This window comes from Pieris rapae, chromosome W (assembly GCF_905147795.1).
Source record: "Pieris rapae chromosome W, ilPieRapa1.1, whole genome shotgun sequence".
In the NCBI taxonomy this organism is placed as follows: Eukaryota; Metazoa; Arthropoda; class Insecta; order Lepidoptera; family Pieridae; genus Pieris; species Pieris rapae.
The window spans coordinates 2,034,680-2,061,253 of record NC_059533.1 but is presented as its reverse complement, the minus strand read 5'-3'; the positions used below and the strand labels follow the sequence as shown (position 1 = coordinate 2,061,253).

The window sequence follows — 26,574 nt, the reverse complement described above, 5'->3', positions numbered from 1 at the left end:
TTGCAATGGCGTGTCAAATGTCACAATAAACGTCAGCAGTTAGCACAGATTATTAATAGCAAGATCTGTCAACTGTTATATATACAATTTGGGAAAAAAGCGCGGTTAAGTTCGAACAAGGGCGCCTTTTTAAAAAAATTAAAGTTAAAATAATACAAATTGTTATTGTTGAAAGTTTTATTTACTTATAAAGTGTGATTGTTGCCGCGATGTCCCGCGGTAGAAAAGGGCGTAAGAAAAAAGATGTCGAGGGAGACTCCGAGGAAAGCGCTGCGGTGCGGGACTCTGAGTCGGACTCCATCATTTCTGAGTAAGATACTGATAAGTATATTTCATTTAAATTACCGAATTATGTCCGTTTCTATCCTGAAGCTCGTCGACGTACTTTTTTTTCGAACGTACACTTTCCTCATCAGAATCTCCAAGTTCATCTTCATTAGGACGCTTAGGTGTTGGGGTAGGCTATAGAAGAAATTAATATAAGTGCGTAACGAACTGATTAGACAACAACTCACAAATAAATAAACTAACCATAAAAGTCAATAGTTCGCCGACGTCCATTTTAATTGTTGTATAAAAATTATTCATTATTGGCATTTCTTTGCAATGGCGTGTCAAATGTCACAATAAACGTCAGCAGTTAGCACAGATTATTAATAGCAAGATCTGTCAACTGTTATATATACAACTAGCTGACCTGGCAAACGTCGTCTTGCCAAACTACTACCTTTAACTCAGCGCCATCTGTTAGAATTGTATCAAATAATAAACAAATGTTAATGTTATCGTAATTTTAGTAAGGATGCCTATTTTTTTTAAAATGAAATATAGCCTATGTCACTCAGGAATGATGTAGCTTTCCAACAGTGAAAGAATTTTTCAAATCTGCCTAGTAGTTTCGGAGCCTATTCAATTCATACAAACAAACAAACAAAAAATCAAACCTTTCCTCTTTATAATATTAGTATAGATTTGGGAAAAAAGCGCGGTTAAGTTCGAACAAGGGCGCCTTTTTTAAAAAATTAAAGTTAAAATAATACAAATTGTTATTGTTGAAAGTTTTATTTACTTATAAAGTGTGATTGTTGCCGCGATGTCCCGCGGTAGAAAAGGGCGTAAGAAAAAAGAAGATGTCGAGGGAGACTCCGAGGAAAGCGCTGCGGTGCGGGACTCTGAGTCGGACTCCATCATTTCTGAGTAAGATACTGATAAGTATATTTCATTTAAATTACCGAATTATGTCCGTTTCTATCCTGAAGCTGGTGGCAATTTCGAATATATTGTCTTTCTAGAAAACACTGACAAAGACAAACCAATTGGCTCGAGAGATATGATGTCACTCACCAACGCAATAAAACGATACAATAAAGGCGTAAAACAATTAAAAAGAATCAACAAAGCAAAAGTAGGAGTGATATTTGAGAGACCAGCTTTGGCTAATGCAGCTCTAAGCAATAAAAAGTTTCTGGTTAACCACAAACTCTACGCTAGTATACCAGCTGCCGCAACAGAAACAACTGGCGTTATTAGTCACGTGCCAATAGATCTTTCAAACAAAGAGATTTATAGCGCGTGACCAGCACAAAAAATATAGTCTCGATCAAACGCTTCATGCGTAGGATTACCGAGAACAGTAACATCAAATATAAACCTACAAAAACTGTGTCCATCACATTCTCTTGTCCAAACTTACCTGAGAGTGTTGACTTGAATAGTTGGAGATTTGAAGTTCGTGCCTACATACCTCCAGTAAAACAGTGCCTCCGTGGCTTGAGATAATATGGTCACATCGCCAAATTTTGTAAATACGCTGAAAGGTGCTCCATCTGTGGAGAAGGTCACAACTTTAAATCTTGCAACGTTAACCCCAAAGAGGCCTCTTGTTGCCATTGTAAAGGGAACCATATTTCAATATCTTCTATTTGCCCTATCAAAAAAGAAAAAATTCAGCAAACTAAGGATAAATTTCAAAATAAAAGTTATGCACAAGCTCTTAATAGCACTAATTTTCCCTCACATAGTAAAACAGACCAATTTCTTTCATTACTCAATTCAGAAATAATACTTAAAACCATTACTGAATCACTTGTTAAATTAATCACCCTCAACAGGACCAATGAATCCAAAATTTGCTCTGAAACCATAAAACGATGTTTTAAAAGATTCTTTCAAAAAGCAGAATAGTAAACAATCTTTAATTATATCCTAATGGATACTTTAAATATAGTACAGTGGAATGCTCAGAGTATATTGCACAATCAACATATTTTCAACCATTTTCTTTTTGATAACAATATTCATGTGGCCATTCTTTGCGAGACTTGGCTTAAATCTCATCATAAATTTAAATTGCATAATTTCGATATAGTAAGACTACACTCAGGAAACTCTCACAATGGTGTAGCCATACTTGTACATAGATCTATCTCTTACTCTAATGTAAATACTGTTTATGATAATTCTCTTCAAAATATAGCTATTAGAATTAAATATTCAAATTGCAAGGAATTAACTATTGTAAGCCTTTACAGCCCAGGTAATTGCAGCCCTCCTTTTTCACCACATAAACTGAATAATTTAATTAAAAGCCTCCCTCAACCAATTTTCTTGGCGGGGGATTGTCACATTTATATTATTATGTCAATTTTGAATCTATATCAATATTGAGGGGGAACTGTCATAATATAGTTTGGGGCAGCCAAACCTCTGATTGCAGGGGCAAAGACATTTTAGATGTCATTCATAAAAACAATTTAGTCCTACTAAATGATGGTCATGTTACTACAGTCGGCTCTCACATATGGAGACCTAATGTCTTGGATTTAAACATAGTCTCTCCTTCCATCTCTTTACAAGGTGACTGGATGGTCTTCGACGATCCATTAGGCAGCTATCACCTCCCTGTAATAACAAAAATTCTACTCAGTTTTAATAATTCTTATTCTATAGATATACCTGATAGAAATCCTCTCCCTTCTTCTTGTAATTTAAAATTAGTTGATTGGGATCTGTACTCCACTAAAGTTGATTTGTTATTTCATAATTTATCTTTAAATACTCAAGATCCTATTTTAACATACAACAATCTTATTAAATGCTTAAACATGGCTCTATCGGAATCTCTTCCTTTCTCTTCATCTGGTCATAATGATTCTCGTTTAAAACCAAACACAAAAACAAAAAGAAATCCACTTCCATGGTGGAATTCAAATTGTTTTAAAGCTCTCACAGATAGTAAAAATGCATACTTACAATTCAAAGAAGACCCAAGTGATGAGAATTATATAAACTATAAAAAGCTTCAAGCTAAGAAGAAATACATAATTAGATCTGAAAGAAGATTAGGTTGTTACAAATTATGTGAATCCTTTAACAGAACTACACCTATTTCAATTATTTGGTCACATATGCGTAAATTTAACAAAACTTACTCACCTTCGTCTGTGTTTGATAACCATTATGATTGGATTATTCATTTCATCAAAAAATACAGTCCAGATACTGTTGAGCTAGCATCCCACATTGACAATCAAGATTGGTCTTGCCCTAATCACAGATACTTTTTGGAACCATTTTCATTTGCCGAATTAATGTCAGCAATATAATATAATATCATCTAGAAGAGACACGACAGCCGGCTTAGATGGTATTCCATATAAAATGCTAAAGCATCTAAGAGTGAATTTAGGCATTTCAAGCGTACAAGTAGGTGCTGTTGCAAGACTTCAGACAACTTTCAAGAATATATTATTTTTAAACAATTACATTACACACAAAAGCCAAAAACGGAATACACATTGAAACAGAAACATAAAGCACAGTTGTAAGATTGATTGATTGGTAGATTAAAATATATATTTAATATGAAGGAACAAACAAAGCCATTATTAGTAAAAGATACCAGAGTTTTTAAGAATTTTCTGGTCACATTAAATATATCAATTTGCTGGTAATTTATGTTGTAATCTGAATTTCGAATAATTGGATTTACCTTGTATTGTGTAATGAAGGGGTCATCAAAAGTAAAAGCGATAACAATATTATATAAAATAATTATTGAAAAATATATAGATTTCTAATGTCTTTATAGACTTTTGTGTAGCTTACCTCTGTAACAACATTTTCTACAAATTTTAGAATATCTTCGCGTTCTTTGTCAGTTACAGTAGGTTCTTTGGGTAGATGATGATGGTTGGGATCTTTGCAGATCTTTCCAATTCCGAACCGACTGCTCGTCGACGTACTTTTTTTTCGAACGTACACTTTCCTCATCAGAATCTCCAAGTTCATCTTCATTAGGACGCTTAGGTGTTGGGGTAGGCTATAGAAGAAATTAATATAAGTGCGTAACGAACTGATAAGACAACAACTCACAAATAAATAAACTAACCATAAAAGTCAATAGTTCGCCGACGTCCATTTTAATTGTTGTATAAAAATTATTCATTATTGGCATTTCTTTGCAATGGCGTGTCAAATGTCACAATAAACGTCAGCAGTTAGCACAGATTATTAATAGCTAGATCTGTCAACTGTTATATATACAATTTGGGAAAAAAGCGCGGTTAAGTTCGAACAAGGGCGCCTTTTTAAAAAAATTAAAGTTAAAATAATACAAATTGTTATTGTTGAAAGTTTTATTTACTTATAAAGTGTGATTGTTGCCGCGATGTCCCGCGGTAGAAAAGGGCGTAAGAAAAAAGAAGATGTCGAGGGAGACTCCGAGGAAAGCGCTGCGGTGCGGGACTCTGAGTCGGACTCCATCATTTCTGAGTAAGATACTGATAAGTATATTTCATTTAAATTACCGAATTATGTCCGTTTCTATCCTGAAGCTGGTGGCAATTTCGAATATATTGTCTTTCTAGAAAACACTGACAAAGACAAACCAATTGGCTCGAGAGATATGATGTCACTCACCAACGCAATAAAACGATACAATAAAGGCGTAAAACAATTAAAAAGAATCAACAAAGCAAAAGTAGGAGTGATATTTGAGAGACCAGCTTTGGCTAATGCAGCTCTAAGCAATAAAAAGTTTCTGGTTAACCACAAACTCTACGCTAGTATACCAGCTGCCGCAACAGAAACAACTGGCGTTATTAGTCACGTGCCAATAGATCTTTCAAACAAAGAGATTTATAGCGCGTGACCAGCACAAAAAATATAGTCTCGATCAAACGCTTCATGCGTAGGATTACCGAGAACAGTAACATCAAATATAAACCTACAAAAACTGTGTCCATCACATTCTCTTGTCCAAACTTACCTGAGAGTGTTGACTTGAATAGTTGGAGATTTGAAGTTCGTGCCTACATACCTCCAGTAAAACAGTGCCTCCGTGGCTTGAGATAATATGGTTAATTTTGAAACGATTAATAATTATTTGTAGATAATATGGACAAAAGAACAAGAACAAAGGCCGGTGAATGTTCACCAATCGAGTTAGAACATGTTCAAAGTTCCATATTATTATTACAAGCCCGACAAAATTCGTATTTTTCTAAGATGCAATCATTATACGATTTGTCGTTAAATATTAATAGTAAGGAAGACGAAAAAAATTTCCAAATTAAAACGTTTAATATACAAGTACTTCGTAGTGAATTTAATGAGTTAGTAACTCAATTAAATATTGAACAAATGAAGCATAACCCTCAGTTCACTCCTTCTTTTCAAACATGGGAGTCCTTTGAGGACCTGTACGTAACCATACAAAGTAAGCTGCAGGAAATTAAAAATACTTCACCTGAGGAGAAATTAGATCACCCGAAATTGAAATTGCCTGCAATTAAATTAGCACAGTTTAATGGCGACCCAAATAATTGGACGTCGTTTTATGAAGCCTTTAACCATTTAGTGCATAATAATGGGTCAATTTCGAACTCAGAAAAGGTGTTTTATCTTTGTGGGCAACTAACAGGTAAGGCCCTAACTGTGATCGCTGGCATAAATCCAACCGCGAATAATTGTAAATGTATTTGTGGGTAGGCGCAACGTCAACTTGCACTCCTCACAAATAAATCATTTAAAAATAGTAATTATTGAAGATACGGATTAAAACGTAAATAATAACCTTTAACAGTGAAACAGATACCACAGTGAAAGATATTTGCATCCTCGAAAGTGGATTTAACAGGAAAATTTACATTTTAATTTTTAAATTCATTCGTATTTGACAAAAGAACTAAAAGTGAGTGAACTAGAAAAGTGTGTTGCAAGTGACATATAAGTAAGAAATTCTATGTAAGACACTTGGAACTTTTATGTGGACTCGTTGTGAAAAAAAAGTGCGTCCGTAACCTGCAGCAAGTAAAGCAAACAATCATTATTTTCACACGTCATACGTTAAAAGAATAATATACAAGTAATTCAAATTCTTAAACATTGGTCGTGTGGCAGCGCCGGCGTTACGCATACTGAAGAGATACGTCTTTGACGATCTGAGTTCAATTCCAGTCGCCGGGTAAAATATAGTTTTTTATTTTTTTTTTTTTTTTTTTTTTTTTTTTCTTCCTGATAAAACAAGAATTGGATTAATGGATTGCAACAAATGCCACAAGAAGATAGTTAATTTTTTATATTTAAAGTGTTGCAGAGTACATTGTAATAAAAGCTTTCATATTGAATGCATCAAAGTTAGCAAAGAAAAATTGGTTTTAATGAATAAGCACGAGAAAGATATTTGGAAATGTCCAGACTGTTTGTGCAAGGTCTCAAAAGGCGATCGGTATATAAGTGAGGCGAGTCAGGATCCTATGTCACCAAATAAGGCAAGTCAACGAATAATTGAAGCTTTAATCCAAAAGTACCATAGTATTTTGCTAAAAGAGGTGCAGGAATTCCGTCAGGAAATGAATAGTCGTTTTGAAGAGCAAGGAAAGCAATATAAGGCACTTCAGGAAAGATTTGACAAGTCTGAAAGAGAATTAAAGGAATTGCGTAAAAGTATCATTCAGGAGAAGACCTTAGAAGTGAATACACTACAGGTCCGCGAATTGAAACAAAATGTAAATTCCCTTAAAAGCTGTTCTTTGGACAAGAGCCCGATAGTCGGAACACTATGTGAGATAAGTACTTCGCCGGTGGTATCGTTTGCGAACGCCGCTAAACAGAACCCGAACCAAATAAAAAACAATAAGTTGAAGCAAAGTGCTTTCACAAATAAGGTACCTGAAGATGTAGCAGAAATAAATAAAGAGCAGGAATTGGAAACCCATGTTGAAAAGGAGAACAGTGGCGATAAGATAAAGGAAAGAGTTGGAAAATATCCCAGTTGTGCAGTAAAAAAAGGAGGTAGAAGTGATGTAGTGGAGATCTGTGGAGCTGAGCGGAAAAAGTTTCTGCATGTGTGGCGCTTAAACAAAGATACAAGTGTGGAGTGTCTAGAGAAGTATGTCAAGAATGTAATATATGGCAAGGAGGTGTCTATAAGAGTCGAAAAAATTAATCATAAAAAAGAAAAGGATTACGCATCATTCATTATTGGGGTACCAGAATGTGAATATGAGTTATTATGTAAACCGGATAATTGGCCGATAAATGTTGAATGTTGTGACTGGGTGTGGTTTCGGAGATCATCTAACAAACCAAAAGGATGGAAGTAGACATATTAAGATATGTTACCAAAATGTGAGGGGTCTTAGAACCAAGTTAAAGGAATTTTATATGAGTGTCTCATCTATCTCTGTAGATTTGTTTGCAGTTACAGAAACGGGATGTAATGAATCTATAGCTGACGCTGAGTTAGTCCCTCCTGGATATACGGTATTGCGATGTGATCGCGCGGATGGGCGCAAGCATGGATGGTGGCGTATGTCTTGTGGCTTCCCCGCGCCTGGAACTGCGTCACATAATTTTACCCTCTGATTTGCAAATTGAATCTCGCCCCTTCGAAATAGTTTGTGCAACTGTCTATTTGAAAAATAGATTTATGTTTCTGTTATGTATTGTTTATACTCCTCCAAATACGCATGATGAAGAATACTTTTTATTACTCAAAACAATTGAAGAATTTTGTTGCAAGTATGATGATGTATTAGTAATTGGTGACTTTAATTTATATTCTTGCTCAAATAATGTAAATACTTATTTTTGGAATTACTTTAGTAACTATTGTGAATTCAGTCAGTGTAATAATATAGGGAATGTTAATGGTCGTTTATTAGATTTGGTATTAAGCAAAGGTAAAGGAATTCAAAGTGTTGGGGTGTGCGAGACGGATGAACCTTTGGTATCTGTAGACGTCCAGCATCCTCCGCTTCTTGTGTGTGTGTGCCCACGCGTTGCGTCAGTTCTGTCAAGGAATGACCCGGCTATAACACACGAGCGCTTGTTACAATGGAATTTCAAGAAAGCCGATTTTAGTTCGTTGTATTCCAAGGTTAGAGAAGTGGATTGGTCTGATGTGTACTCGTCAGATTTAAATCAGAGTCTCAATTGCTTCTATTATAAGTTGAACTCTGTACTTGAGGAATGTGTGCCAAAAAAATCCAGGAACCTACGATGCTCAAGGTATTTATATCCAAAATGGTATACAAGGGAAGTCATTAAAAGAATTAAACAAAAAGCCACGCTGCATAAGAGATACAAAGTTACTAAATCCCCAGGAGATTACGAAAAGTTTAGCCGGTGCAGAGCTGAAGTTAAGAAATTAATTGCATTGGCTCTTGAAAATTATACTAAGTCTGTTGAATCAAATATCATTGAAGATCCCAAGTCATTCTGGAGGTTTATTAATGGTAACAGAGTCAACAGAGAACCATCGGGTATTATTGAGAACGGAGAGGTGTTACCCCCTGATGATAGTGTTAGAGCATTTGCCAAGTATTTTAGCTCTGTTTATGCTACACAAAAGCCAAAGCTTGACGTCAGCGCAGCTGTTGCGGCAGCGGGTTGTTCAAACGGGGCTGCACGAGTTCATGTTGGGAGCTTACAATTGAGCGATGTACAGGAGGCACTTAAGCTACTTAAACCAAAAAAGGCAGCTGGCCCGGATGGTATACCGCCTTATATATTACGAGATTGTGCCGTTGTACTTGCTGAACCACTGCTCCACATTTATAACCTATGTCTCAAAGCAGCAACATTTCCCACATGTTGGAAAACCAGTCGGGTGATCCCAATTCCTAAAGTAAGATGCCATGATAAAGTAGAACAGCATAGACCGATAGCTATTTTGTCATGTCCGGCGAAAGTATTGGAAGCGGCACTTCAAAAATGCATATTCAATCAAGTGAGTTCCCAACTATCGGAAGCGCAACACGGGTTTCGGCCTATGAGGAGTACCACTAGTAACCTCTTGAATTATGTGGCTAATATTAGCCCAGCTGTGGACAGTGGAAAACAGGTAGACGCTGCTTATTTTGATATCAAAAAAGCGTTCGACCTGGTCGATAATGACGTGCTTTTGCAGAAGTTTGCACATATAGGATTCACTCCACACTTATTAAACTTTATGGCCAGTTCTATGGAAGATCGAACGCAATACGTGGATTACGCGGGGTGTAGGTCAGAGGCCTACTTTACGAGATCAGGCGTGACACAAGGCAGCAATTTGGGACCGTTAGAATTTCTGATAATGCTGAATGACCTACCGAAAGTTGTCAAGAATGCAAAGTGCTTGCTCTTCGCTGATGATCTCAAACTGTACATGCCTATAGAGAGTATAGATGACTGCATTCGGCTGCAGGAAGACATTGATCGAGTGGTTAACTGGAGCAGGAGAAATAGATTGGAGTTTAATTTGGCAAAATGTAAAGTGATATCTTTTTCAAGGGCACGGTTAATCACTCGGTACAATTATACCATTAGTGGGCTAACCTTGGCGCAAGTCTCAGAGGTCAAGGATTTGGGAGTTTATTTTGATACGAATCTTGGTTTCGCGCGACATGTAGAGATGGTATGCAAAAAGGCGTACAGAAATCTGGGGTTCGTATTAAGAACAGCTTGTGGCCTTGAAAACATCGGTGCGATCAAAATCTTATACAACGCGCTAGTGAGAAGTCACTTGGAGTGCAACGCAATGGTGTGGGCCCCATATGAGGCTAAATACAGTCTCATGTTAGAGCGAGTACAAAATAAATTCACTCGCTACCTCTACAAGAGACTGTATGGAGTGTATCCCTTGTATCCGCTTATGTACCCGACCCTGTTTGTTCTGGGTATGGTGGGGTATGACCAGCTACGCCTCAGAAGAGAGGTAGCTGTGACCGTTTATATATTTAAAATACTTACGGGTCGGGTGCATAATCCGGATATAATGGAGAGACTGGGTCTACGGGTACCAAGTAGAAACCTGAGGCTTACGTCCAAGCTTTTGGATGTACCGCGCGCACATTCCAACTTGGTGAGCAAAGCGCCACTCACGCGAGCAATACAGATCATTAACAAAATTTCCATTGAGGTGGACCTATTTGTTTGTACGCTGGCTGAGTTCACAAGAGTTGCTTGCTATATTGTTAGTTATAAGGTTTAGGAATTTTAGTTTAATTTTTTAATGTTTGTATGTAGGTTAGTTGGTGTGGGTAGTATAATGGATTTCTATCGCATTAGTTTTAACTGTAAAGATAGGAAAATTTAATGGAAAATAAAATAAATAAATAAAAATAATTATAATTTAATTTATTCTACCTTGGTTGATAAATATCAAGATATACGGTCTCTCGGGTTTCAGTATTTAGATAATATATATAATTTCAAAACATTAACTAGTTCTTCTACAGAGGGTTTAAATAATTTTCTTGATAATTTTGTTACATCAATCGCAGCATTTGAAAACCTAGAAATACCTAATAAATTGAATTTTTTATTTTTATTTTTGGCACTTAAAAAATTAGATAACGAAACAATTATTTCATTTGAGAATTCCGTTAGAAAAGAAAAATTACCCTGTTACACGCAATTAGTTATGTTTTTAAGAGAACAGTGTAAAGTTTTGGATCGAACAAATTCTATTATTATTAAACCGGCTAATAATAAATATGCCAAAACCGTGAAATTTTTGTAACTTCTAACTCTGATCAAACTAATTTAAAATGTCCTTTATGTCATAGTAAAAATCATGATCAGTTATACGGTTGTCCTGATTTTTTAAAATTAAATGCAAAAGAACGATTCAATATCATTAAAAAACGAAATTATTGTGTGAAGTGTTTAAGCGTAAAACATAAAACCACAAATTGTAATTCTGTTAAAAGTTGTAAAACATGTAATTCTAATACGCACAATACATTGCTGCATTTTTCGTTAAATTCCAGTTTGTTCAATAAACAGGAGAAACCGTTCGAACCTGCTATCGATGGACTGCGATCAAACGCGCAAGCCATTGAGTCGCAGCGTGAGTCATTGCTAGTCGACAGTACCCCGCGCGTCGCGTCTGGCTCCTTTGACGAACCTAATAACAATCACGCGCCGATTTCTCTGTGTTCATTGCAGAATGAAGCGAATACTTTAATATCACAACCGTCAACGGTTTTACTTGGTACTGCCCGCGTATGTACTCTTGATATGCGTGGTAACCCGCATATTTTGCGTTGTCTTATAGACAACGGCTCTCAAAATCATTTTATAACGACTGAGTGTTGTAAAAAGTTACTATTAAATTACAATACGTTTTCCGAACCTTTGTTTGTGAACGGGTTTGGTGGCTGTTCGAATGATATAATAGGAGCAACCAATATTGTTATATCCTCTCGTTTTGATAAAAATATTAAATATTCTATTAATTCTTTAATCGTGAAACGCATTACGGATTATTTACCCACTTCTAAGGTTGATAGATCGAAGTTGGAGTATTTGTTTAACGTACCGCTCGCCGATGATATATTTCATGAACCCGGTCAGATTGATATGTTAATCGGTGCGCAGCTGTTTTCGAAACTACTCAAGCAGGGTCGTATCCAGGGACCGCCTGGTATGCCTGATGCTGTTCAAACCACATTTGGTTTTATTTTAATGGGTGAAGCGCCTATTTTGTCTACAAATTTTAATATAAAAAGTTCATCGGTTTTATGCGCTTACTCGAGTATCCCTTTAGAAAACATTTTGCGAAGATTCTGGGAGCTTGAGGAGCCGTCATCTAAGTCTTCCGCTTTCCTTAGTGAGGAAGAGGAAGAGTGTGAACGCATATATAAGACTACCACGTATCGTGAATTGTCAGGTCGATATGTTGTTGCACTTCCATTCAAGAAAAGCCCTCTTAATCTGGGTTCATCTATGGACATAGCTAAAAAGCGGTTTATGTCACTCGAACGTAAATTACAGTCATCGCCTAGTTATCGTGAGGCATACGACAAAATATTCATTGAATATCTGGAAAAAGATTATATTGCTCCTGTAGTAGATCAGTGCGACAATATAGGTTACATTATTCCACATCACGGTGTAATTCGTGAGTCATCTATAAGCACCAAAGTTAGAATGGTGCTCGATTCCAGCGCGAAGACTGATAATAACATATCGATTAATGATATTTTACATGTCGGTCCTAACTTACAGCCTGACTTATTTGCAGTTCTACTTCGGTTTAGAACGTTCCCTATCACCTTTTGCGCTGACGTTAAACAGATGTATCTACAACTGAAAACCCTTCCTGAACATAATAAATATCAACGCGTTTATTATAGATTTGATCCGTCTGATCCGTTACAATTATTTGAATTTAAGCGCGTTTGTTTTGGATTTTCTTCAAGCCCATATTTAGCGCTTCGGACTTTGAAACAACTAGCCGATGATGAAAGGGCCAAATATCCTTTGGCTGCTGACGTTATTGATCGTGGTAATTATTATATGGACGATATTTGCTGTAGTTGCGATTCGATTCCCGAAGCAGTTGAAGTATCCTCTCAACTTATTAAAATGTTTTCAGCTGGTGGATTTGATCTTTTAAAATGGTCTAGTAATTCTGAAAAGTTACTTTCTTCTTTACCTTCCCATCATTTGCATCCGCAAGCAGTTCATTTTGACTCAAATGAGTTTCATAAAGCTATACGTAAAACTTCTAATAAAGGAGCTTTGGCTTTTAAAACTGGATTGGGATGAGATTGCTCCTCCTCATATTATTAAAGCATGGAAGAAATTCTATAGTGATTTATCATATACCCCTATTCGTAGACGGGGTAGTAAAAGTGAAAAGATTTATATCTGCGTATTTATATGTCTTGTGACAAGAGCGATTCACATAGAAACCGCAACTGATTTAAGTACTAACTCATTTCTGAATGCTTTAAAACGATTCATGTCGCGCAGAGGTCCAATCCAAGTCATTTATTCTGATAATGGAACTAATTTTATTGGTGCACGTTCCTATTTAAGCGAACTTCAAAATTTCATTTTTTCTAACGCATTCAGTGAGGACTTTCGCTGCGTATTAAACGAAAATCGTATTACATGGCAAATGATTCCGCCTAACGCTCCACATTTTGGTGGTAGTTGGGAAGCGGCAATCAAAAGTGTAAAGACTCATTTATACCGGGTGATAGGTGATCAAATTCTAACGTTCGAGGAGTTCAGCACGGTACTTGCACAGATCGAGGCAGTGATGAACTCGCGGCCACTGTGTCGCACGCTATCCAATGATCCTTCGGAACCTCTCGCGTTAACACCCGCTCATTTTTTTAAACTTAACACCGCTTAAGTATCTACCAGCTAGAGAAATCGAAGAAGATAGGTTACATTTGCTTTCACGCCATGAGTTAGTTGATAAGCTAGTGCAGTCCTTCTGGAAGCGCTGGAAGGCTGACTACCTTCATACATTGCAAATGCGGAACAAGTGGAACACGCCAGTTAACCCAATTTCTAACGGTGATGTTGTTATTGTTATTGTTGACAATGCACCGCCGCTTCACTGGCCGTTAGGAATAGTGGAGGAAGTTTTTCCTGGTTCAAACGGTGTCACACGTGTGGTCCGCGTTCGTACGGCTACAGGTTCCTACATACGTCCTGTAGTACGTCTCTGTCCCTTACCTCGAGAATAGTTAGTTTACATTTGTATAGATTAGATTAATAGATCACTAGGTAGATTAGTAAGCTTAATGAACTTTTCGATTATTGTATTCTAGTTTATTTTATTGTTTTTTTTTTTTGAAGGCCACCCTTTAAGCCCGGGGGAATGGTTGCGCCAAATGCTAGTACCGGAACGGGCTGTAGGTGACGCACAATAATGCGTCGACATTTAAGAAAAAGGAAAATTGAGCAGCGGGTAGTATTAATTTGGTCGCCTCGCAATGTGTTGATATTTGTTTCGGACTCCGCACGCTCGTATCGTTTCATTTAACCTTATTAATTATTTATCTTGTTTATTGTAATAATTGTTTTGTGATATATATATCGTTACATACTTTTTCGGTGTCTGTGATAAAGTTAGTGGAAGAAGCTCAAATCCAGCAGCAAGAAGCCACATCCAGCCATAAGAAAGGAAGCCGAGAAGGTTGAAGGTACTGTGCCGTGTCCTTTCTTTCTTTCTCCAATATAAGATCCAAATATTGAGCAACCGTATTTAGAAAATTACAGTCCACTTTAAATTGCAATAAATATAAATAATATAATCAACAACCAGCGCCGCCACCTTTATTCGGATATACTCACCAGAAACCCTCAAATTCTCAGACAGTGGGTTGAAATTGAAGTAATTATGGGTGATTCGCCAGCTATCGTTATCTCTCAGCGAATACACAATGATACCATTTGTTGTCAAATCCGGGACATAAGCATACGCGTCTGCGCAGTTGTTTCTTATATCCACTGTTATTGATGCAAGGCCTAGAGAGTTAATTTTATTTATTTATATATTAAATCAATCAATCTCAAAATAAAAAAAAAATACAATTGGAACGAATCACTGATGGCGGCTACAAAATATTTTCAAAAACGTTACGTTAAAAACTTTAATAATATAACTACATAATAGCGTATTGATAATAGAGTGAGTTATGTACTACAGTTATAAAGGCGACATCAATATCAACAAAAAATACATGTCATTTTTAATAAAATACTGACCGCTAATTAATAAATATTATTACAAATACCGGCAAACTCCCCCCATATCTCCCCGATACCCGAAAATAGCTTCTGCGAATCCAATGCCATCTGTTCAAGATGTTTGCCGGTATCTGTAGTTTGTTACACACCTGTTGGAGTGCTTGCTGAAGGGATATCCGATTCCTTGAAGGTATACCTAAAGATCACCTGGTCCGTCTTCAGGTCATATACAACTATGGCTGGCGGCTGCAACTGTCGACGATTAACTGCAAATGTAAAATGCCTAAGCGGTTTTAAAATAGGAGGATATTTATCCTACTGTCTCGGAAAGTAATATCCAGATTTTTTATTATAGAACAAGGAGAAACGGGCAGAAGGCTCATTTGAGTAATACCACTGGCAATCTTGGCTTTTAATTTTTTTCAGTTATAAATTAATTGTTAATTAAGATGATATGGGAACATCGCGTGACGGTTGCAAATCGTTACAAACAATATGTAAAACAAAATCTTGGTGATTAAAAAGAGTGGCGGAGAGTTTATTGTCAGTTCTTCTCTTCCGTTCCCTTGATTTGGGAACTGGCAGTAAACGTAAATTTAACTTTTTATATGTATTTCTTTATTGACGTCCATAAACTTGTACATTGTACATTGCTGTCCTCTTGAAGGACCCGTATCGTATTGGTTTAGAAATACTTCAATGGGTACCACATAGTGTAGTTGCGCGGCAAAAACTGTCTTAAAAAGGTGTAGAACGATGGACGTTAAGACAAAACAGATGGAATTTCGTTTATGCCTCGACGTCCGATGGTGACACTCACATTCAGGTCTGAACAAGTCCACTCCATCTACTTACCTAGAGCCTCAGGCGTTAAAGTTCAGCGGCTCATTAGTTCTAAATTTAACCATGCATTTCTAGAGGAGATATTTATTACCAAAATAAATAAAGTGGACATGATACATAATGGAAGTCAAGTAACTTTGTGGAACCAGCTGCCCACCGAAGTATTTCCGAACCAAATCGACTAAGGGTCTTTCAAGAAAAGAGCGTGCCAATTCTTAAAAGGCCGGCAACGCACTCGGGAACCCTCTAGCATCGAGAGTGTCCATGGGCGGCGGTATCACTTAACATCAGGTGAGCCTCCTGCCCGTTTGCCCCCTGTTCTATAAAAAAAGTCGGTCTAATTAGGCGGTCTTATTTATTTATTTATTTATTTATTGGGAAACCAAACAGAGACATCCTTAATAAAAACACAGTCAAAAATAAAACAAATACAAACACACTGGATGCATCTACAACAGGTTACACTTATATATGATACAAAAAATAATACATGACAACAACACACATAAAAGTAATATTAAGTTAAGACATTAAGAGTTGCTTTATTTTATTCTTAAACAAAGCAGTAGTGGAGTGCGAAAAAGGGTCAATGTTTTTGATTGAATCTAAGGAAGAACACATCCTGTGAAGAGGCTCGCGGAACCCAATGTTGGTTCTGGGAGTCTGAAAATTAAAAGTTCTATGTAAGCGTAGAGACCTGGCAGGAACATTAAATGGTATGAGTTCAAGAAGATCTGAACAACTTATTTCATTTACGCATATTTTTCTCACTGTGACACAATCTATTAGATTACGCCTAGTACTCAGAGAAGGTAATTTATATCTTTTTAAAAGTTTCTTGTAATTAGCCCTACCACTATTCATCCGATAATTTAAAATGCGTAAAAATTTCTTTTGTACAGCCTCCAGTTGTGCGACATATATAGCGTAATGCGGATTCCAGATTGGACAGGCGTACTCCAACTGGGATTGCACGAGCGTCTTATAAAGGTGGATGTATGTGGTTTTGTCTTTGAAGGGTCTGGTGACTCGTGTTATGAAACCTAACATGCGGTAGGCTTTATTAATAATTAAGCCTATGTGCTTATCTAGGGTTAATTTGGAGTCAAAAAGGACACCAAGATCCCTTACAGACCGCACACGTTCGAGGGCATGGTATCCAAGGGTGAAGTTGGTGGTGATTGTGTTATGTGTTTTTCTTGTAAACACGATATGCTGACACTTACTATATTTCAAGAATAATTTGTTTATCTGGCAGTAGTCATCAAGCCTATCGAGATCCTCCTGGATAAGTTTCACGTCAGAAAGTGTAACTACCTTTCTGTATAACTTTAAATCGTCTGCGTAGAGCAAGTAATTGCAGTGTAAGAAACATTTGGATATGTCATTAATATATAAGGAAAAGAGCAACGGCCCAAGAATGGAGCCCTGGGGGACGCCGGATGTCACTACTATTTGAGAAGAAGTAAACCCATTTATAACCACCGATTGAACACGATTATGTAGGTATGCTGTAAACCATCTTAAAAGATTGCCCTTAATACCATTAAAAGACAGCTTTTGTAAAAGCATCATATGGTCAACTTTATCAAATGCCTTCTGAAAGTCTGTGTAGATTGTGTCTATCTGGTGGTTATTATCTAAACCGTTAAAAATATAATTACTGAAAACAAGGAGGTTTGAGAGAGTAGATTTACCAGCTGCAAATCCGTGCTGTTGGTCTATAATAACATGCCTTAGACTGGAATAAATGCGTTGGTGAACTAATCTTTCCAGAACTTTAGGGATTGCAGAGAGTATTGAAATCGGTCGGTAATTTTCGACATCGCTCCTTTCACCACCCTTAAAGATAGGCGTTATGTAAGATAATTTCCAGCAGTCAGGGAATGTGCCACTGGACATACACTTATTGAAAATAATCTGTAAGGGGGCACATAATGACCGATATGTACGCTTAAGAAAAACTGGTCTAATTTGATCTGGACCAGGACCTTTATTTGGATCAAGCAAAAATAATTCTTTGCTGATTTCATCTTTGTCGAAAAATAAATTATTCAGAAGGATCTGAGCGTTACTGGAAAGGCTCTCATCAACGGTGTACATAGTGCCTCCACCTAAGTCAGTTTGAGATTCAAATACTGACTGAAAATAGTTTGAAAATAGCTCAACTATTTGTTTAGGGTCGTCAGATGAAATACTGCCATATTTTATTAGTTTAGGGTATCCTAAGTTAGTCTGTTTTAGTGTAGACGTGTACTTCCAAAAATATTTGATATTTGTTTTTAACGATAATTCAATTCCTTGTATGTAACGATTATAGCAGAGTTTCATAAGACCCTTAACGCGCGCCCTTAATAAAGAAAATTCTTGATAGTCGAGCAAGTTTTTGTAGGTCTTCCAACGACACCAAAGTTTCTTCTTACGATTAAGAGCTCTTATCAGCCCTCTGCTAAACCAAACTGGATGCTTACGGGATTTAGGTCTAGAGAATGGCACGCTAGTAGCAATAATTTCATTTATTTTTGAGTAAAAGATGGCAACAGCATCTTTAGAATGGGGCGAGGCTAGTAGTGTCACCCAATCTACCCGATCAATAGCAGTATTTATTAAGTCATAATCTGCATTAAAGAAATTTCTTTGATTGAAAATAATTGATGTCATGACAGTTGACCTATCAACAGTGCTAAGTATATCTAAAGGCGGATGATGAGGAACAGGATTAAGCAACGGATCATCAGAGCAATCAACACGCCCAGGAAGTGTTGTTAGGACTAGGTCTAAGAGCCGCGCATTGTTATTGTAGACTACATTAATTTGTTTTAAATTCATAAAAGATATAGTATGCAACAATAATTTTGATGACTCAGTATTTGCAGATTGTAGTAGGGTATCTGGAGAGGATGACCAGATGAGATGAGGTAAATTAAAGTCACCTGTAATTATGTAATTAGAAAATCGAGCACTAGCGTGTATGTCATGCAGTTTTTGAAAGAATTTTATGTATGCAGAGGTATGAGTTACGGGGGGAAAGTAACAAGCATTGAGGAGGAGACGAGCGTGAGATGGCAGGTGAATGTATATTTCCTCCAAATCCGGGGCCTCAAACTCAGTCAATCTGATAGATTTAATTCCTCTTTTCACCATGACCAAGACACCGCCGCCACTCTTTTTATGAGAGAGCTGGAGGTTTCTGTCCCGTCGAAATATATCATAACCGCCCGAGTGTAACTCTCCATCAAAGATAGAATCCACTAACCAAGTCTCTACCAAAACAATAATATCAAAGTTGCTAAGAAGAATACTATTTTTGAGTTTATTTATTTTACTCTTTATGCCTCCACAGTTCTGATAGTAAATTGATAAGGCATTAAGAGCCATTACCCATACTCAAAAATATGAAGGAAGAAAATGAAGATTATAAAAAAATCCAGTTTCGCACTCCGCACCGCAATAAAAGAACAAAAAAAGAGCAAGATACCAACTAAACATATAGAACACTCGAACACAATACAAAAAATATACAAAATGTAAATAGGGGAATATAGTCATATTAATTTGGCTAGATCATCACTGGATCGCACTTGGATGGCTTTAGCTTCATCAGTTTTTCTAACAAAAATACAACAGTTTTTTATCCAAACATACTTATACCCTCTTTCCCTTGCAAGTTGCCTGACCTTACTGAAGAGTATTTTGTTTTTCAAGGTAAGGTGTTCATTGACGTAGAATCGATTGTTGCCAGAGGCAGCCACAGATCCAACCAGCAATTTATCAACTGTTAGAGAGCCACGCACACGTGCAGCAGCGATAAAATCATCACGTTTTCTGCGAGTTGTCAACTGCAGTATAATATTTCTCGGGCGACCCGTAGGTACTCCTGGCTTAACGCGGTGAACAGTTTTTATGTCTGAGTCTTTTAATTCGACGTTTAAAATGTTGCTTAGTGTAAAAGAGAGTTGCATAAGGTTTTCACCTTTAATTTCGGGCACATTTTGAATCTCGACATTGCAGTTTCTAGAGGCTTGATCGAAGTTGTCGAGCCTGTTACTCAAGGTTTCAAGCTCGTGACGTAGTGACGCATTTTCTTCTATGAGGTTGGACGGCAGGGAAGAGGAGTTTGTCACTGCCGCTGATTCCACTTGAGCAACTCTTTCTTCGCATGTGTTTATGCGATTTTCTAAGGCAATTATATCATTCCGAAATGTTCGCGAAACCTCTAAGATTGCCGAGTTGAGATCATCGCGCCACTGTTGACTTAAGTTCGCAAACTTTGAGTCCATATATTTAGTTAACACCTCCGTGTCCACGTTCAAGGGCGAAGCCGAACTAAGGGTAGGTGAGTTGGTCGTCGAGAGCGTTGTTTTCTTTTTAGACTTACATGCAGAACACTTCCATTTTATTCTGTTCATAGGTAAAATCTTTTTAAACTCTGATTCCGACAGTTCCGCACAATAGAAATGTAGCCATGCTAGGCAGGAGGTACATTTGATACTCTCTGCATCAGGCGCAATTTTTAAACACTTACGGCAATCCATTATTATTCTTTCTGCTCAAAACCGTATGTAGGAATAATCGAAAGAGTATGTTATAATAATTAGGTCCAAAATCCTTGTATCCAGCCGACAGGTCCACTAAGATGGCAATAATGCCGGTGTCAGATGTCAAACGCCAATAATAAAATTAACCAATGGCGTTGACTGACGTGTTTGGGTGTATGTATTTATTGTGGACAAAACAATATGAGGGTATTTAAAAAATTATTTATGTGATGTATCGCAAAGGTTTTTCTTGTTAATTCAGCAGTTCCGGATGTGTCAGAAGAATCTCCAATATATATGGTTCACAATACCTTTATGAAGTAACGGATGCACTTTTTGTTGAGACTCACTCGGTATTTACTAGATAATATAATAAATATGCACACACAATGATACTGCTGTCATGTCACAATGTCAAATTTAGTCGGTCTTGAGTCTTGAATAAACAGAAGTTTACCGGGTTATCGGGTTATATAACGTTGACAAAGGCGGTTCAACTTACCCGGTAACTCCAGTAATCCAGTATCCACCATCCACAGCCTTCCGCATGTCTGCTCGTGTTCGATAAACAGATATAAGGGATCTACCTGAATATATATTCGGATAGGGTTTCAGGGCGAGTGATCGGCCATTTTGATCGTTCAAATCTATGTAGTTCAACGTGGCTGGTATTCCTGAAATTAATAATTCACACTGAAAATGTTTAGAACTGGCCAGTTAGAAACATTGCTAATTAAAACTTTTTTGAATTTCAATTTTAGAACTCTTTGGAAACATAATTAAGTATATTGCTTCATTTGTCATTTGTTTTTTGTGAATTGGCGGCAAATCTAAAACTCTTGTTACACGTGAAAATGAACCTAACTCGAGATAATTTCCTGCAATGATTTAACCCGACTTTGATTGAGGGCTTACTCAACAACAAAGCTATGATTCGCTGCGATTAGCATTTATTAATGGGATTAGGTGGATCACTAATTGAACATAATGTTTTCATTTCGATATTTTGTCACCATACAGATTTTATGTAACTACATACCTTCAATATTTAATTAATTTAATTTATGATGGCAAACGTATAAGTTCTTGACTTGACCACGATCCGCCCTTGACTCTACCAAAACACAATCTTTAAAAAAAAAATACTATACCATATCTACGTCGAGGTAATGCGATGAATAATCTATGCCCAACTTTCTCGGCACCCATGGGCACATTGTTGTATTGTATGAAGAGTTTGTTCGCGTCAGCTGTAATAAAATTCACATTATAAACAAAATATGTTTAGTATGTTATACTTATAACAAAATTATCACTAACATTACAAAAATCACATTACATACATTTACTAAAAATCTCAAACAATATCTTGTTAAGCTGTCCTATACTGATACAGAAAATATTCTTATGGTACAAAAATAGTATAAATATAAATGTGTTACTTAGAAATAATTAAGCATTACTGTTAAGATGTGAAAAGGAACAGACTGGCTGCCCACAACACAGGGAATCCTAGTGTGGGGGCCAGTGCACTCTACTTTATCGAAATATTCCTGTATATTGTGTCTCATAAAGTTGTTTCTTTCTATGTAACATAAGATATATAGGTATCACTTATTAAATTTGAATCTTCATTACATGATATACCTCGCTTGTTGCTCGATTATGCTGTGATTCAAAATCTGATTTTATTATTATTATTACTTGTATTAAATCAGTTTATTGTATTAAATACTTTGTTTGTTTGTTCCCTTTTGTAAATCTTTTTATTATAATGTATCATGTATTCCATCTGTGGCTATGTTCTCGGTGTATTTGTTTTTTGTGTTAGCTGTAGGAGTACAATATAAATAAATAAATAAATAAATAAATTACAATACCCAACAAAATGGAAAATATCATGTGGCCGTTCCTCAGCCTGATGGACCGATATCCAGATCAAAATAAACGATGTATGTTTGGATAGCCGCCACCACAATTTGAAATAAATCTTCCTTTAGTTTTGTAGTGTTTTGTTTGTGATTTTCACATTTAACCTTCTCTCCCTTTACGTAGCAAAAAATCAGTTTGCCGAATGCTAATTATATTATATTATATAAAATGAATAAGATAAAAATAATTGCTTACCATTTGTATCAGGCGGAGTTGTCACAGGTCCTTAAAAAAAGACATAAAAGTACACATACACAGACAGAACTATTAATATATAAGTAGTATATTATGTAACCGGGTACTACCTCACCCCTTATTTCTTAGTTAGAGACGAGTTTAAAATTACCTGAATTTTTCTCTTAAAAATTGTGAAAATAAAAAATACTAATTTCTTAAAAGAGACTTAAACTAAATCGATATTAAATAATTTTTGATTTTGAAAGATGTTCTTGATTTCACCGATGCAAGAATATTATTCAAGTGATTACTAATTAAATAGTTTGTATTGTGTATTTCTAAAATAGCTCTTGTTTTGTGCAATGGCTGCTGCCCTGGGGTCGTGCAAGTTTTACGTAAGCACCATAGGGGGTCTTCTGGGGGGTCAGTAATTATTTACTTTTCCACACATTACCCACACATTGTCTATGATTGAAGACGAAAAGCATTTTCGAGGATTCATACAAACTATTAATACATTTATGTACTATTATTTTTGAGAGCATTGCTTACTTTTGGTGACTGCTGAATACTCTTCTGATGTCTGGACTTACCATGATTCGAGTTCTGCTCCTCCGCAGTGGAGAAAACCAGTCTGTCTGTCTCTCTCTTCATACGCTCATCATCAACATCACCGTATCGATCTTGCAATACTGTAAAGAACAATTTCATCAGAAATGTTTGACATTCAAAAGCTTTAACACAAACAGCGTTGCATTGGTCTTGCCGGATCTTTGGACTCCTTGTGACCTGAGAGACTTTTCTTAGTTATACTCCATTTGCTATCTCTTTCAGAAGTTCTCTTCTCTGCAATCTTCAATAAGTTCAATTAAATGTTGATTTAAGTAAATAAGAATTGTTTTGTGTGTAAATGAAATGAAAACCGTAAAAGGCCAGTTAAGAATTATAAATAGATTTTAAAAGTAGAACAAATTGTAATCTAAAAATTAACTACTAATGACTACTTTACAGAAAACTACCTAAAAAAAGAGTGTGTGTACTTACTTATGTACACGCGTTAGAAGATATACTTCTGTGGTGTATGGAAAAAAATAACTAAAATGCAGTAGTGATTAACGATAAATATTAAAATAAATCAAAAAGATTTTATTTAAATAAATAAATTATTAGTAAATACCCTATCACCATCGTATATGAAATTAATTTAAAAACACCAAAATAATATTTATTTTTTCACACTGTTTAATTGTACTGTTACTAGAATATACAACTTGAACATAGTTATCGATTTCCATGCCACCTAGACCTAACTTTACGATGTCAAATTTAGGTGTCGGTGTGCGCGCGCAATAAAAATTCACTCTCATCATTTTTCTCCATCGCGCCAAAAGAAGTATAACTTCAACAATGAAAACTTACAATCACTATTCAACACATAAAAAATTAAAAAACGAATTTCTATTACCCAAATACATTATATATAAAAAGTCAACTATCTTATTGCAAATTAATTAAACTCGCTACCTGCTGCACAATATTAAATTTTTATTAAAAAAATATTACATAAATCAAACAATTATAATTATGCATAACAAAAAATATGCTAATCAGACATCATCTACATTTAATTCTTATTCCAGTACAGGAATGCATCCTGTATTCGAATGAGAATTCTCGTCAAGAACAGGTTTCTTGCATCGTCTATTTATGGATCGTCAATGTTTCAATTGGTTTGTAACTTTTCACGTGTAATTAATTAATTTTTAATGGTTTAATGGGTATAATGTCATAGTGTATATGTCACTGGCCTTAGGTCATTTATTTATTTACACTTCGTTGCCTTTTACAAAAATATAGATATAAAAAATGGTTACATAAGTTATTAGGCCACGGGCGGTCTTATCGATAACAAGCGATTACTTCCAGGCAACCCTAATATGGAACAATAAAAATGGAAAACCTACAGAAGGTAAAGTACAAAAAGTGCATAGATGTGACAAAAAAAAACCCAAAATAACATATTTTAACTATGACTAAAACAAAATATAGTAGTTGAGTGATGACAGTTCTTAATAATAATCTAAAAAAAAATTTCGGTAGAACGTGCATCAGGCGTGTGGGAACGCCGGCGTGCTGGAAGTGGTGAGGCGCAGTTGTCCGGACTGCGAGCGGGAAACTACTCGGTGCGAATTGCTGCTAGGTCCACTGCTGGCTTAAGAATCCCAGCACATATATACTGCGCTACGCTCGATGACAGTACGTACATACAGAGCCAATTAAAATCTAATCATTACGTAAACAGATTTAATGAGATCCATAGGATAAATTAAACTAGGTGACAAATTGTTCTTAATTTACATCGTTCTACAGTTCCAGGCCCTCCTGCAGATGTAAAGGTGTTCCCGCATACAGAAGACTCGGTTATATTGAGCTGGTTACCGCCAATGCAAAAGAATGGACAAATACTTCACTATCGTGTGTACACTCGTCCGCAAAGGTGTGTGTAGTTCTATAATACTGGGGCTATTTAGGCAAATGATCAGGGCCATGGCGCAGACAGATGTCCGGAAGTATTTAGTTTAAAAATGTATGTCTTTATCTTTTACAGGACAAAACGATAGATTTTTTCGTGAATAATTCGTTAAAGCAGTTAAAAATAGAGTATAGAATGATGTCGCAGTTGATACTGCGGCTCACTTTGCGTATTAACAGTGCCTGTGCTAACAGGAATTACCAGCACTTCGACTTTCAGTAAGCAGATATTATGTTGAATATCCAGTGCCAAAATTAGGTTACATTACATATGATTTAAATTTTTAAAGGCGTGATGCCTTTGTAAATATATTAATTGCAAATAAACGATTCTATTAAAATAATATAGAAGAAATCGTTCGTCGTGTCATAGGACCTACTTCCCAGTTACTTAGTACTCTTAAATGATTGTTATTGTCTAAAATACAGGATGGGTCGTCAGAGTGAAGTGGTGACGATATCCAGCAGTCAGCAGGATCAAGAGCAACAATTGGTTGTTTCGGGACTGCAACAACAACTGTATGAATTGTGGGTGTCTGCCGCAACAGCCGCAGGGGAAGGCGATATGAGCACCATTGTTGCTGCTAAGCCTAGCGCTAAAGTTAAGTTAATGATAATTAATTTTTTGAACAATTTAACATGACAAATGCACTGAAAGGAAAAGAATATAAATGAGATTTACCTGATACCTATATCATACATGTCGCCTCCAAAATGCGTGATTATCCATATCCCAAAAACTATTCATCCTATGAAAAACTCAAAAAAGTTCTGCACCTATTGAGCTGAAATTTTTGCATGATATATAATCCGCATCAAGGATTGTTTTTATTAATTTGCATCATTCACGTATCGGCGACTACAAAAAAATTATTTAACGATCAGGTAACGTCACTTAACATTAAATTTAGGAAGTTAAATAGATTTTTTTAATTTGTGAAATTAAATAAAAATATCTTATCAATACTGAATGCTTATATGATATAGGAATAATATATTTCAGGCGGGGCTAAAGTGAGTTCATTCCCTCGTCGTTTGACAGTTTCTGTGGGCAGTTCAATTGCGATTTCATGTATTGCTGCTGGAGCTCTTCCTGTGTCACGACTTTGGACTCGCAGACGACCACCACCTCCTCATGCTGATCATCGAATAAGAATGGAGGGGCATATTCTTGTTTTTAACAGTAAGCGTACATGTTTTTTTAATTAATATGGTAAATGACACAAAAAAGCATAGATAAACATTAAACAATACTGTAGGCTACAATCGAAACGGCAGAAGTATGTCTACAGTATGACATGAGATGTTTTATACATTTCATAAGAATTAAAATGATTAAATATCTAAGAGCTACAAGAGGAGGCTGATAAGGCACCCTAAGTCATATGTAAGAAATATACCACTTTCTTATGAAATAGCCTTTTCACATTGAGAGTGTTATACTAATAGAATAAAAGACGCCTTAAGAAATTATACGTTTCTTTTCTTAATAATCTTTCATTTCTCACAGAGAAACCTCTGTACGAACACTATAATTTAAATGTTTAATAAACCTATACATTCTGAAACA

General features: G+C 36.1%; 1 long non-coding RNA gene and 1 pseudogene across 6 annotated transcripts; both read right to left on the bottom strand.

Moving 5' to 3' along the window:
- Nucleotides 1–171: 171 nt before the first annotated feature.
- Nucleotides 172–5,347, bottom strand: LOC123690460. 6 transcript variants are annotated; one of them, XR_006751090.1, is made up of 5 exons: nt 4,108–4,380; nt 3,253–3,616; nt 1,694–2,901; nt 1,070–1,205; nt 172–462 (listed from the first exon to the last, which is right to left on the bottom strand). It is a non-coding gene; the product is annotated as an uncharacterized LOC123690460 (long non-coding RNA). The 6 variants fall into 6 exon arrangements; XR_006751089.1 differs by having other exon boundaries at nt 1,070–1,193; XR_006751086.1 differs by lacking the exons at nt 172–462; nt 1,070–1,205 and adding exons at nt 4,646–4,769; nt 5,270–5,347 and having other exon boundaries at nt 2,235–2,901; nt 4,108–4,321.
- Nucleotides 5,348–11,968: 6,621 nt separating this feature from the next.
- LOC123690442 lies at nt 11,969–23,216 on the bottom strand (annotated as a pseudogene).
- Nucleotides 23,217–26,574: the final 3,358 nt, after the last annotated feature.